Source organism: Humulus lupulus, chromosome X (assembly GCF_963169125.1).
Source record: "Humulus lupulus chromosome X, drHumLupu1.1, whole genome shotgun sequence".
Taxonomy (NCBI): Eukaryota; Viridiplantae; Streptophyta; class Magnoliopsida; order Rosales; family Cannabaceae; genus Humulus; species Humulus lupulus.
Window position 1 is genome coordinate 41,230,512 of NC_084802.1, and position 12,105 is coordinate 41,242,616.

The following is a 12,105-nucleotide window of genomic DNA, read 5'->3' on the forward strand; positions in this document are numbered from 1 at the left end:
TTGGGAAGACTTTTGAGAACAACATGGAATTGAAAACCAAAGCGGCTCTCTTCGCAATGAAGAATAATTTTGAGTTTATGGTTAAGAAGTCTGGTACTGATGTGTTGTATATTACCTGCAAGGATCCTGGTTGTGGTTGGAGAATAAGAGGGAAAAAGTAGCGCGATCGGAGATGTTTGAGATCACTATTTATAATAGTATACATACTTGTTCACTAGAATTACGACAAAAAGACCACCGTCAAGCAGCACCTTCTGTCATTAGGCACCTTATCAAGAACAAATATGCTACTGATGGCACTAGCTACCCACCAAACAGCATAAAAGGAGGATATGAAGAATAATTTTGGGATCGATATGAGTTATATGAAGGCTTGGAGATGCAGAGAGAAGGCACGAGGTTATGTCAGGGGGACACCTGAAGAATCGTACTCCAAGTTACCTTCTTACTTGTACATTCTGCAGCAAAAGAATCCAGGTACAATAACTGATTTTGTCACAAATGACGATCGCTTTCTTTACTATTTCTTCTCACTCGAAGTTTGTAGAAGGGGATTTACATCATGTCTGTAACGCCTTACTACCTTAGAGCCGTTACTAAGTGAGTTTAAAATGTGCAATTAACTCGCTAAGCGAGGTTTTTAGAACAAAAGTGTGATTAAACAGAAAGTCAAGGCTGTAATCTTTAAAAGTACTCTATCTCATTAAAAGTTCCAAGAGTTTAACATTCGGGATCCCAAAATGAGGTTTGCAAAATATTTACAATTCAAAATAGGTTTACAGATGGCTAATTATCAAAAACATGGTTTAATACAGCCATCTCTCAAAATGCCCCCAATCAAAGCAGTCGGGCAGGCCAAACATGTACGCGCCGCCCCCACGCTCTCCGTACTCATGGCTGGTTGACTTTCTCCTTGCCTTTACCTGCAACACAGAGCACCCGTGAGCCGAAGCCCAGCAAAAAAACTCATACAGCACATAACATATGCATATCATACAATCACTATAGCAGATAACTCATAGTTAATTAGGCAGTCCATAAGATTTAAACACATATACGACCATGCCGTCCCAGAAGCGTTACCAAAGCCTGGGATCTCGGTCCACACCGTAAGGATATCCCATGTATCCATTGGGGTCTCACCCTAACCATAAGCACTTCATGTGCTAAGTGATATTCTCGGCCCCACTGCCGTTCTCGGCCTTCGCCGTTTCCGGCCCCTCGCCGTTCTCGGCTTCTTTGCCGTTCATTCTACTATATCCACACATATAGCATACTTAAACAGCATTCAAGCATATAATAATTCAATCAGAGCTACACCCTAACAAGCAATTCAATCTAGGACCGTGCCCTGCAACAACACTATGGACCTATGCCCTGCTCTACGGGTACTACAGTTTTCTTACCTGCATCCCGAGCTTTCCGATGCACCAAGGTCACAAGTACGGTCCTCTATCCCGAGCCTCTCCGAAATCCTAGTCACAACACATATAAAACACTTTTAATACTAACCAATCCCAAAACCACTTCCCGGGACCATTCCCGTACTCTCGGGACCTCTAACTCCCTAAAACAATGTATTGGAACCATCCCCCGAGCCCCCGGGCAAAAGCCCTAAAAATGTAAAATTTGACTGTCAAAAATAGCCTAGGGCCGCGGCACTCCCATCAAGGGCTGCGGTGCCCAGAAGCTTTTCCCCTTTTTCTTCTCTTTTCTTCTAGCTTTCACTTCCAAATTCCAGCATAAACCATCTATGACCAAATGTAATACGTAATTCACCCTTCCCTTCAACTGAAGTTTATTTAACCCTTGCCAAATGACCACTCTACCCTTCCATAAAAATTCTTTCCTAACTAAACCTCAAGGGCACTTTTTGTTAGGAGTGTGTCCTAAAAGCATGTAAAGACATTTGTTTTTTCTGTGAATAAATAAATACGATGGGTTTATTATTATTGTTATATTTAGATTGTTAAATTATTGTTTGAATAATTTTGTAAATATCAGAAAAATTCCATATTCATTATTGAGGATGTGATCTTGTATTAGTACGAGAGAATTAAGATCACATGAATGAATAAAAATGGTCAACAACGACAAATTAAAGTTATGGAATTCTTTAATTGGAGTTGTAAGTACGGTTTACTGAGTATCATAATGATACAAATAATCTAGATTCGGATTATTGATGTGGTAAGACATCTCGGTAAAGGTGCTTTATATAATATGATTATATATGACATGGATCGATGTGAATTAAAGTCTTTATCCAAAAACCATTTAACAATAAAGACTTGTAATTCATATCATAACTGATGATCATTTATAGATCAACCTAAATCCTGAGTGTTCATGAACTCCTGTTCATGTTTATTAAATCTTTTGATTCACTCGTTAAGGTCTCTTCAAAGAATGAGGCTAATGACTTTTGTTTTGGAGATTTAATATCATGGATGGCTGGGAACATGTATCAAAAACACGGAATCTAATCTTTCATAACGGATCGCATATTAGTTCCCTTAAGGGTTAATTCTGGAACTGAATGATTTTGAGCTCAAATCTATAATTAGATTATAGATTAATTATTCACTAGTGAATTAATGGTACTTAAGGAATAAGAAATAAATTAGAAAGGTTAAATGGTAATTCTTCCATTCTAATTTATGAACTAATTAATTAGAGGGTTGAACTATTATAAGATGGTTATATCAATGGACAACTTAAGAAAAAGATTTATGTAAAAGTATATCTATAACATAAAGAGTGCAATTCTGAATTTATAGTGGAGTAATATCAGAATTAATAAATTAACTATTATAATTAAAGAGTTTAATTATTTAGTTTCAATTTATTGGAGCTTAATGTTATAGGTCCATGGTCCCCAGAATGGCTCAAACAATCACTGTCAAAGGCAAATACAAAAATGGGCAAAAAGGACTTATGTGATAAGTAAAATATTTTTCTATGTATCAAACATAATTATTGTTTAATTATGTGTAATTAATTAATTAAGAATTAATTAATTATTTGATTTAACAAAAATATAATTAATTTTGAATTAATTTATTTTTGGGATTTTTGGTATTTAAATAATAATAAAAATTGGGAAAAATCACATGCATGCATATGCATGTGGTGCACGTGTGGCACAGTGCACATGCACTGTGCTACATGCATAAGAGATAGACTTGGTCTCTTGATTCCACAATTTTAGTTATTTAAATATTAAATAAATAATGAGATATTTTGATTTGGTTTAAATATTATTATTTAAACAAAAATCTGATAACTGATCAGTTATTTTGAATTTGTTTAAAATAACAAATATTTTAATATATTTGATATTATTAAATATTGGATATCAGTTTTCACAGAACGTAAGTTTTCAGGGATAGAAAAATATCTAGGATTCTCTCAGAGAAAAAGATCAGTGACAAAACAAAGGTCATTGTTCTTCACAAAACCCAGGTCCAAACTTTATCAGGTCTCATGTGTTGAGAATATCTGATAAATAGTTATTGCCTATTATTTGTATAGCGAGCCCACACTCGTTCTTTGGGTGACTGAGAACATTTTGGAAGATCTTGGTGTGAGATCTCAAGGATTCAGCCATACGAAAAGATAGCAGCAAGGAAGGACCTGAGGTAATGTTTCTATTCTTGTCCTTGATTCAATATATATATGAGTGTGAAGAAGTAGATCTAGAAATCTTATGGGATTAATCTGACAATTTGATTGTTGTTTCGCTGCGCATAATCTCTGATTTGATCAATAAAAACCAACACTTTTGTCATTCCATCTCTATTACTATTCTACCATTTTCCCATCACAACTTGTTACTCTCAGCAGTTACTAATGGTTACTCAGGTTACTCAATCACCGATAACCATTAACCACTAATTCTCAACTCAACTTACGAAATTCCCAAAGTACCCCTAGGCTCCTCCCGAGCCATATATAAAATCCCGTTGTGACTTTTAAGTTAACTAGCTCCCTAGGACCGTCTCGGCACATGCATCACACTAATAACACCACACTCACGTGGTACAAATCACATAATACAATTATCACATTTATGCCCTCAGTGGGCTAAAATTACCAATTTACCCCTAACATACAAATGGGGCCCACATGCATATTTATACCACCTTAACATGCATTCTAATCACATATTCATTCAAACTCATATATTATCATGTTAATTCACTTATTGCCCTTCAGACACGCTAATCAAGGTCCTAAACCTTATTAGCAACTTGGGGTGTTACAATGTCGTCCTGTTATATGTGTGGATGGCACTTTCTTGAAGTCAAGGTACGGTGGGCACATGTTGTGTGTTGTCGCATTGGATGTGAATAACCACATTTATCCAATTGCGTTCGCAATTGTTGACAGTGATAATCATGCTTCTTGGAAGTATTTCATGATGAAATTGAAGGAATTCATTGGAGTTGTTGATAATCTGTCTTTTGTATCAGACAGGCATGCTAACATTATTCATGCTCTTGAGTTGGTCTTCCCTGATGCCTACCACGACACATGCTACCATCACATAAGTATGAATGTAATCGCTAAGTTCAAGACCGATCACTATCACAAGGAGATGTGGAATGCGGCATATGCATTTCGAAAGTCAAAATTTCACAGGTTCTTCAACAATATAAAGCAAATGGATCCTACCATAGCTCAATATCTCGAGGGTATTGGCTTCGATAAGTGGACTTGTGCTTACTTTCCTGGGAACCGATACAATGTAATGACAAGCAACTACGCTGAAAGTTTCAACAACAAAACTAGAGACGCAAGAACCTTCCCAGTCACTACTTTTGTGGAATTCATTCATTTCACAATTCAGTCATGGTTTGACGCGCGTCGTGAGGAGGTAGAGAAGTGCACATCCAAATTAGCAACAATATATGAGAAGGATGTCTCAGGCATTGCGGATGATGCAAGGTACTTGAAAGTCCATCCTCTTGGACAGTTTGAATTTCATGTGGTAGACCCAGAAGGTGATGGTGAGGTGAATTTGATGACCAAATCATGCTCCTGTGGCCAGTTTCAAATAATGGGTTACCCTTGTGTTCATGGTGTGGCTGCGGCCATCTTGCGCGGTGTCAACATTTACTCACTGTGTTCACCATATTACACTACTGAGATGTGGAGGGAGTCTTACAAAGAAACAATTTACCCAACTGGCAACGAGGATGATTGGGAAGTTCCCGAGAACATAGAGAAAATGCAAGTTGGGGTTCCCATTGAAAAACAACCAGTTGGTCGACCAAAGAAGAATAAGGTGGGAAGAAGGAAGAAAAACCGCTACCCATCGAGTGGCGAAATCATTCGCAAAGAGCCCAAGTGTAGCATGTGTGGTGGTCTTGGCCATAATAGGGCTACATGCAAAGCTAGGCTATAAACTCTTTTTTCCCATTTGGACTTGTTGTATTAATAACCTAGCTTGTTTCCCCTTATTTTTTATTTGATTTTTCTTAAAAGTTATGTTAAGCTTGATGTAAACTCGATATGAACTTGATAATATGTATGTTAGCTTCTAAATTGACTTCAAATCGTAGCTCGATAATGGTTCGATAGTAGCTCGATATAACTCGATATAACTCGATAGTAGTTCGATAACGGTTCGATATGGCTCGATATTAGTTCGATAACAGCTATATAATGGATATGAAAGTGATATTGCTCGATTGAAGCTCAATATAACTCTATAGTAGTTTGATAACGATTTGATATGGCTCGATATCAGCTCAATAACAGCTATATAATGGATATGAAAATGATATTGCTCGATTGAAGCTTGATATAACTCGATAGTAATTCGATAATGGTTCGATATGGCTCGATATTAGTTCGATAACATCTACATAATGGATATGAAAATGATATTTCTCAATAACAATTCGATATAGCTTGATATTAGCTCGATAACAGCCCATGAAAGTTATAAAAAAATGTGAACAAAAAATTGTACATGTAAAGACCCTGTATATATACAATCATCAAGGTAACAAATTTTGATACCACAAGTCTGTGGTCCTCTTGTTCCTGAACACCTCCATATTTTCATCGCATATAGTTTCCACTGGAAGGCCGACCATTAGATGCTCAATATGCTTGACAACATACACACCACAATCCCCACTGTAAAAAAAAGTAAACATTAAGTGAACATTACTATAATTTTAGTTAGAAACAAATTTAGTATGAAGATGATGTTTGTTACCTTCTCTTTGACTGAGTGAGCTCATGTTTCTGTTTGCGACGCCATGTGAACTGATGTGGCCTTTTTCCTGCTGATGGAATCTTCAACATCAAGCTATCAGTAAACAGTTTACTCTGCATTAACAGAGAATGAAGCAAAAAGCACCATGGATTCATAATTTCCTCCAGCTTTGTGTCACTAATCACCGAGTTGTCTGAATCGTAAACAGTGAGGGTCCAACTAGAAATGGAAGCCTCAATGGCAAACCAATGTTGTTGTCCATAGTTCTAGCACCAATATACATCATCAACTCCTCCCCAAGATGCCAGAAACTGTTGCTCGATGCCGGTCAACATGGACATAACGTCAGAATCCCACGTATACTTTGTTTTGTCGGCAATTTTCTTGTACTGATCATATTGGGCAGGTATCACTTGTGAGAAATACATGTTCATCACAAATGCATTCTATCGATATATATTGAGAAAATAATTGCGACACATACGAAGCATGTGTTCTGCCGCATCAATATGCTACAAAGAGAGTACGATATAAAAAGTTAGCAAAGACCATCGTAAATTGCTACTGTCGAGCTCCATCGAGCTCACATCGAACTACTATCGAGCTACATCGACCTTACATCTAGCTAATCTCAAACAGTAAACAACATTCCTAATTTAACATCCGTATCAAACTACTATCGAGCTCCATCGAGCTCACATCGAGCTAATCTCAAACAGTAAACAACAACCCTAATTTAACATTCATATCGAACTACTATCGAGCTCCATCGAGCTAATCTCCAATAGTAAACAACAACCCTATTTTAACACTCATATCGAACTACTATCGAGTTCCATCGAGCTAATATCAAATAGTAAACAACAACCCTAATTTAACACCCATATCGAACTACTATTGAGCTCTATCGATCTCACATCGAGCTAATCTCAAACAGTAAACAACAACCCTAATTTAACACCCATATCGAACTATTATCGAGCTCCATCAAGTTCATATCGATCCTAGAAACCCCCATCAAGCTCCTATCGAGCTCATATCGAGCTATCATCGAGCTCATATCGAGTCAATAAAAACAGAACTTGTAAAATTATAAACAAAACATAATTTCTACAACTATCGAGTCATTAGGTATAAATGGCTTACCCCATCATTGAGTCACGACTGGGGTGTCTTCCACGTTAAAAACCACACTGGACCGTGATTCTCAGTCTTTACATCCATCGGGGTCTTGTTGGGGATGTCTCAAAGCAGCCACTTGCACATTGTCCTATACTGTTTGTGATCTGGCTTCTTGAGAGGGTCCAGCCCCTGTGTAGCCTCATCTTCTAATGCAGCTGCATTAGTGCGAGGTCTTTTCCTCGTGGGATCAGTGTAGTCCTCAAACCAATCTGGCTTGCGTCTTTGGCGTCTAGTCCTCTGAAACCAAACCCCAGCAACATCCTCAGGGTTGACAATAACGACTCCCGGAGTCCCAGCATCAGGTGTCACAATGATGGTAAGAGGCGTAGTTGGATCATCAACATAGTCCAGAGGAATATCCAATGACTCTGAGTCTGAATCTTCACTGGAGCCCCTCGGTTTCTCCTTAATAAATGTAAAGATCTGACTGACTACATCCAAGATCACTGACTGGTTCTTCAGGAGGGTCTTCTGTCGACCCTCGACTCTGTCCAATCGCTCAATCAAGTCGGCGAGCTCAGGGGCTGAGGCTGGTGTTGGGGTTGGTATTGAGGTTGAGGCTGAGGCTGGGGCTGATGTTGGGGTGAAGGCTGAGGCTGGGGCAACAGGAAGGGTGGGACCTGCAACCTCCTACCCTGGGGCAGCATCATCAAATATCTTGGCTGCCTAAGAAACTATCTCTACGATTTTCTCAAAAGTTGCATCCTCCTTCTCATCAGCCTCCGAGGGATCCTGGCCAAGCCCAGGATAAAGGGGAAGATCTCCCTCTGTCAAAGACAAATAATAGTCTTTTTCTGCTGGTCGAGGCTTCAACATTGGAAGGACAATCAACTGTAAACAACATAAAATATTTGGTTAACTCAAATAATGATAAAAGATAAGCATATAGATAAAAAAAAATTGTTTAATGTCAATCAAATATAACTTACATTCTTCTTCAATAACATCGGTGAGATGTCAGACTTGGTGAAATCCTTGTTCCTCCAATGCGACCAGCTAAGCATCCTCAGGACCATGTTTCCCGAGCTCACAACAAACTCCATCGCAAGCTTCTAGATAGCCTCATATGCCCAGTACTGTAAGGTCGAGGCATAACCATACATGCTATACTTGGACTCTTGCTGCACCTTGGCATCCTTCTTGGCATCATAGTTGGCCTTTTGCTTCACCATGTCCTTCTTACAAGACTGCAATAGCCTCCTATAAGAGTACTTCCCCCATGGATAGCTGAAGAAGTACTCTACGTCCTCAACAATTTTCGAAATATCTCACCATATGTGCAACTTTCCCTCTATGGCATTCATAACTCCCTCAACCAACAAACATAGACCAAGCTTGTACACATCTTCCACAACAGTACAAGTCTTGAAAGCATGGTCCACCTATGAGAGCTCTACTTTCTCAGCATCGTTGAAATACTCCTTTATCAATCGGTCGCTGAGATTACACTCTTCCAACTCTTTTGGTGACGGGAAGGTACTAAAATTCAACCTTGTCACCAGGGCAAACTCTCCCATGCCGAATCTACAAGACTTCGACCCGAAGAAGAAATGCACCTCATCTTCATTGTTGCTGGCGATTTTCCTCAGCAGCAGTTGATGCACCAAGATTCTGGAGAAATTAAACTCTGAAGCCAAAAAGAACTGCTTGAAAAGGGATTCCTTAGCCCTTTCAAGTAGCCCAAGCTCCACAAACCTAGTCTTAATGTGATTTAAAGTGCTACTACCCCGATATGCCACTTGACCAGGAAAGTGATCACTAAACGGAACAAGCAACTTAGGCATCTGCAACAACACATGAAAAAAAAATTGGTAAGAAAACAGAATGTTAAACAGAATCAGGAAAAAATTCAAATAAATTTCATCAAAAAACTTAAATAAGTTGTCATCGAGTTCTATCGAGCTACAACATACTCTATCAAGAAACTATCGAGCCTATCGAGCAATATCAACAACCTAAATCTATAGAGACTATCGAGCTAGTGTCGAGCCTATCGAGCTAAGCAAAATATGTCTACATAAATAACCATCGAGCCTAATATCAAACCTATCGAGCTCTTTTAATCTAATACCACAGATCCATCGAGCCTACTGTCGAACCATTATCGAACCTATCGAGCCCTTTTAATCTAATACCAAATATCCATCGAGCCTACTATCGAACCATTATCGAACCTATCATGTAACGACCCAAATTTTCTAATAAGGTTTAGGACCTTGATTAGGAGGCCGGGAGGGCCATTATTGATTTATTGTTCTATTATATGATTTATATGCATGATTATGTGGGTCATATTATTATATGATGATAAAGGCATGCATGGGGTTTTATACTCTGTTGTGAGGGTATTTTGGTAATTTGGCTCATTGAGAGCGTAATTGCATACTTGTGTGTATATTGGTAGGCTAATGTTGAGACCACATTATTATGTGGATATGTTCATAGCTTGTGACTCGAGGCGATCTTAACAAGCGGTTTAGCGAGAAAGTCACAGCGGGAATTTGGAGAATATATTGGAGACGATTTGATATTGAGAAATATAATTAGTGATTAGTTGGGTATCGGAAAGTAAGCGGTAAATAAGAAAGACACTAATGGAATTAGCGGGAATTAGTTGGCAATTTTTAGAATATCTCACCTTATGTGCAACTTTCCCTCTATGGCATTCATAACTCCCTCAACCAACAAACATAGACCAAGCTTGTACACATCTTCCACAACAGTACAAGTCTTGAAAGCATGGTCCACCTATGAGAGCTTTACTTTCTCAACATCGTTGAAATACTCCTTTATCAATCGGTCGCTGAGATTACGCTCTTCCAACTCTTTTGGTGACGGGAAGGTACTAAAATTCAACCTTGTCACCAGGGCAAACTCTCCCATGCCGAATCTACAAGACTTCGACCCCAAGAAGAAATGCACCTCATCTTCATTGTTGCTGGCGATTTTCCTCAGCAGCAGTTGATGCACCAAGACTCTGGAGAAATTAAACTCTGAAGCCAAAAAGAACTGCTTGAAAGGGGATTCCTTAGCCCTTTCAAGTAGCCCAAGCTCCACAAACCTAGTCTTAATGTGATTTAAAATGCTACAACCCCAATATGCCACTCGACCAAGAAAGTGATCACTGAACGGAACAAGCAACTTAGGCATCTGCAACAACACATGAAAAAAAAATTGGTAAGAAAACAGAATGTTAAACAGAATCAGGAAAAAATTCAAAAAAATTTCATCAAAAAACTTAAATAAGTTATCATCGAGTTCTATCGAGCTGCAACATACTCTATCAAGAAACTATCGAGCCTATCGAGCAATATCAACAACCTAAATCTATAGAGACTATCGAGCTAGTGTCGAGCCTATCGAGCTAAGCAAAATTTGTCTACATAAATAACCATCGAGCCTAATATCGAACCTATCGAGCTCTTTTAATCTAATACCACAGATCCATCGAGCCTACTGTCGAACCATTATCGAACCTATCGAGCCCTTTTAATCTAATACCACATATCCATCGAGCCTACTATCGAACCATTATCGAACCTATCGTGTAACGACCCAAATTTCCTAATAAGGTTTAGGACCTTGATTAGGAGGCCGGGAGGGCCATAATTGATTTATTGTTCTATTATATGATTTATATACATGATTATGTGGGTCATATTATTATATGATGATAAAGGCATGCATGGGGTTTTATACTCTGTTGTGAGGGTATTTTGGTAATTTGGCTCATTGAGAGCGTAATTGCATACTTGTGTGTATATTGGTAGGCTAATGTTGAGACCACATTATTATGTGGATATGTTCGTAGCTTGTGACTCGAGGCGATCCTAACAAGCGGTTTAGCGGGAAAGTCACAGCGGGGATTTATACCCGGCTCGGGTTGAGCCTGGGGATGCATCTGGGAATTTGGAGAATATATTGGAGACGATTTGATATTGAGAAATATAATTGGTGATTAGTTGGGTATCGGAAAGTAAGCGGTAAATAATAAAGACACTAAAGGAATTAGCGGGAATTGGGAGTAATGACCAAAATGCCCCTAGAGTGATTTAAAGGTTTAGTTATTATTGGGAGGGCAAGGTGGTCATTTGGCTTACTAAAGGATAGGTTATATTCTGCTTTATAATTTTAGTGGAAGTTATAGATAGACTCAGATGCTTAAGGAAAAGAGAAGAAGAAGGAAGGAGAGAAAAACAAAACACTTAAAGCTATTACTCTCTCTCTTTCGGCTGGGTCATCTCTTCACCATTCTTTGTGAGTTTTGGAGCTAGAATTCCAGAGTAAGCTCAGGATGGAGCTTAGGGCTAAAGACCTTGGTGAAGCTATAAGAACTAGCAGGGTTTAGCCAGTCAATTGAGGTAAGTTTCAAGGTTTCCTGATGTGTTTTTCTGGGTTTTAATGAGATGGTTCTAAGCTTGAGTTTTGGATGGAATTAAGGGATATGAACTTGAGGAGTTGAAGGGCTTGAGGCTGGTTGGATGCTAGGGATAACTTAAGGTCGAAATCCTCCATAGAAGGTAACAAGTTCTGGCTTTGATGTTCTAAGTTTCTGGTTGAATCTTTCAGTTCTTGGGTTTAACCTTTGTTTTTTTCTAGTTTGATGATGCATGTGGTTAAGTCTTGTGTTATTGTGTTGTATGGGGTGAGATAAAGGTGATGGTAGACTCAATTTGGTGTGTAGCTGAGGG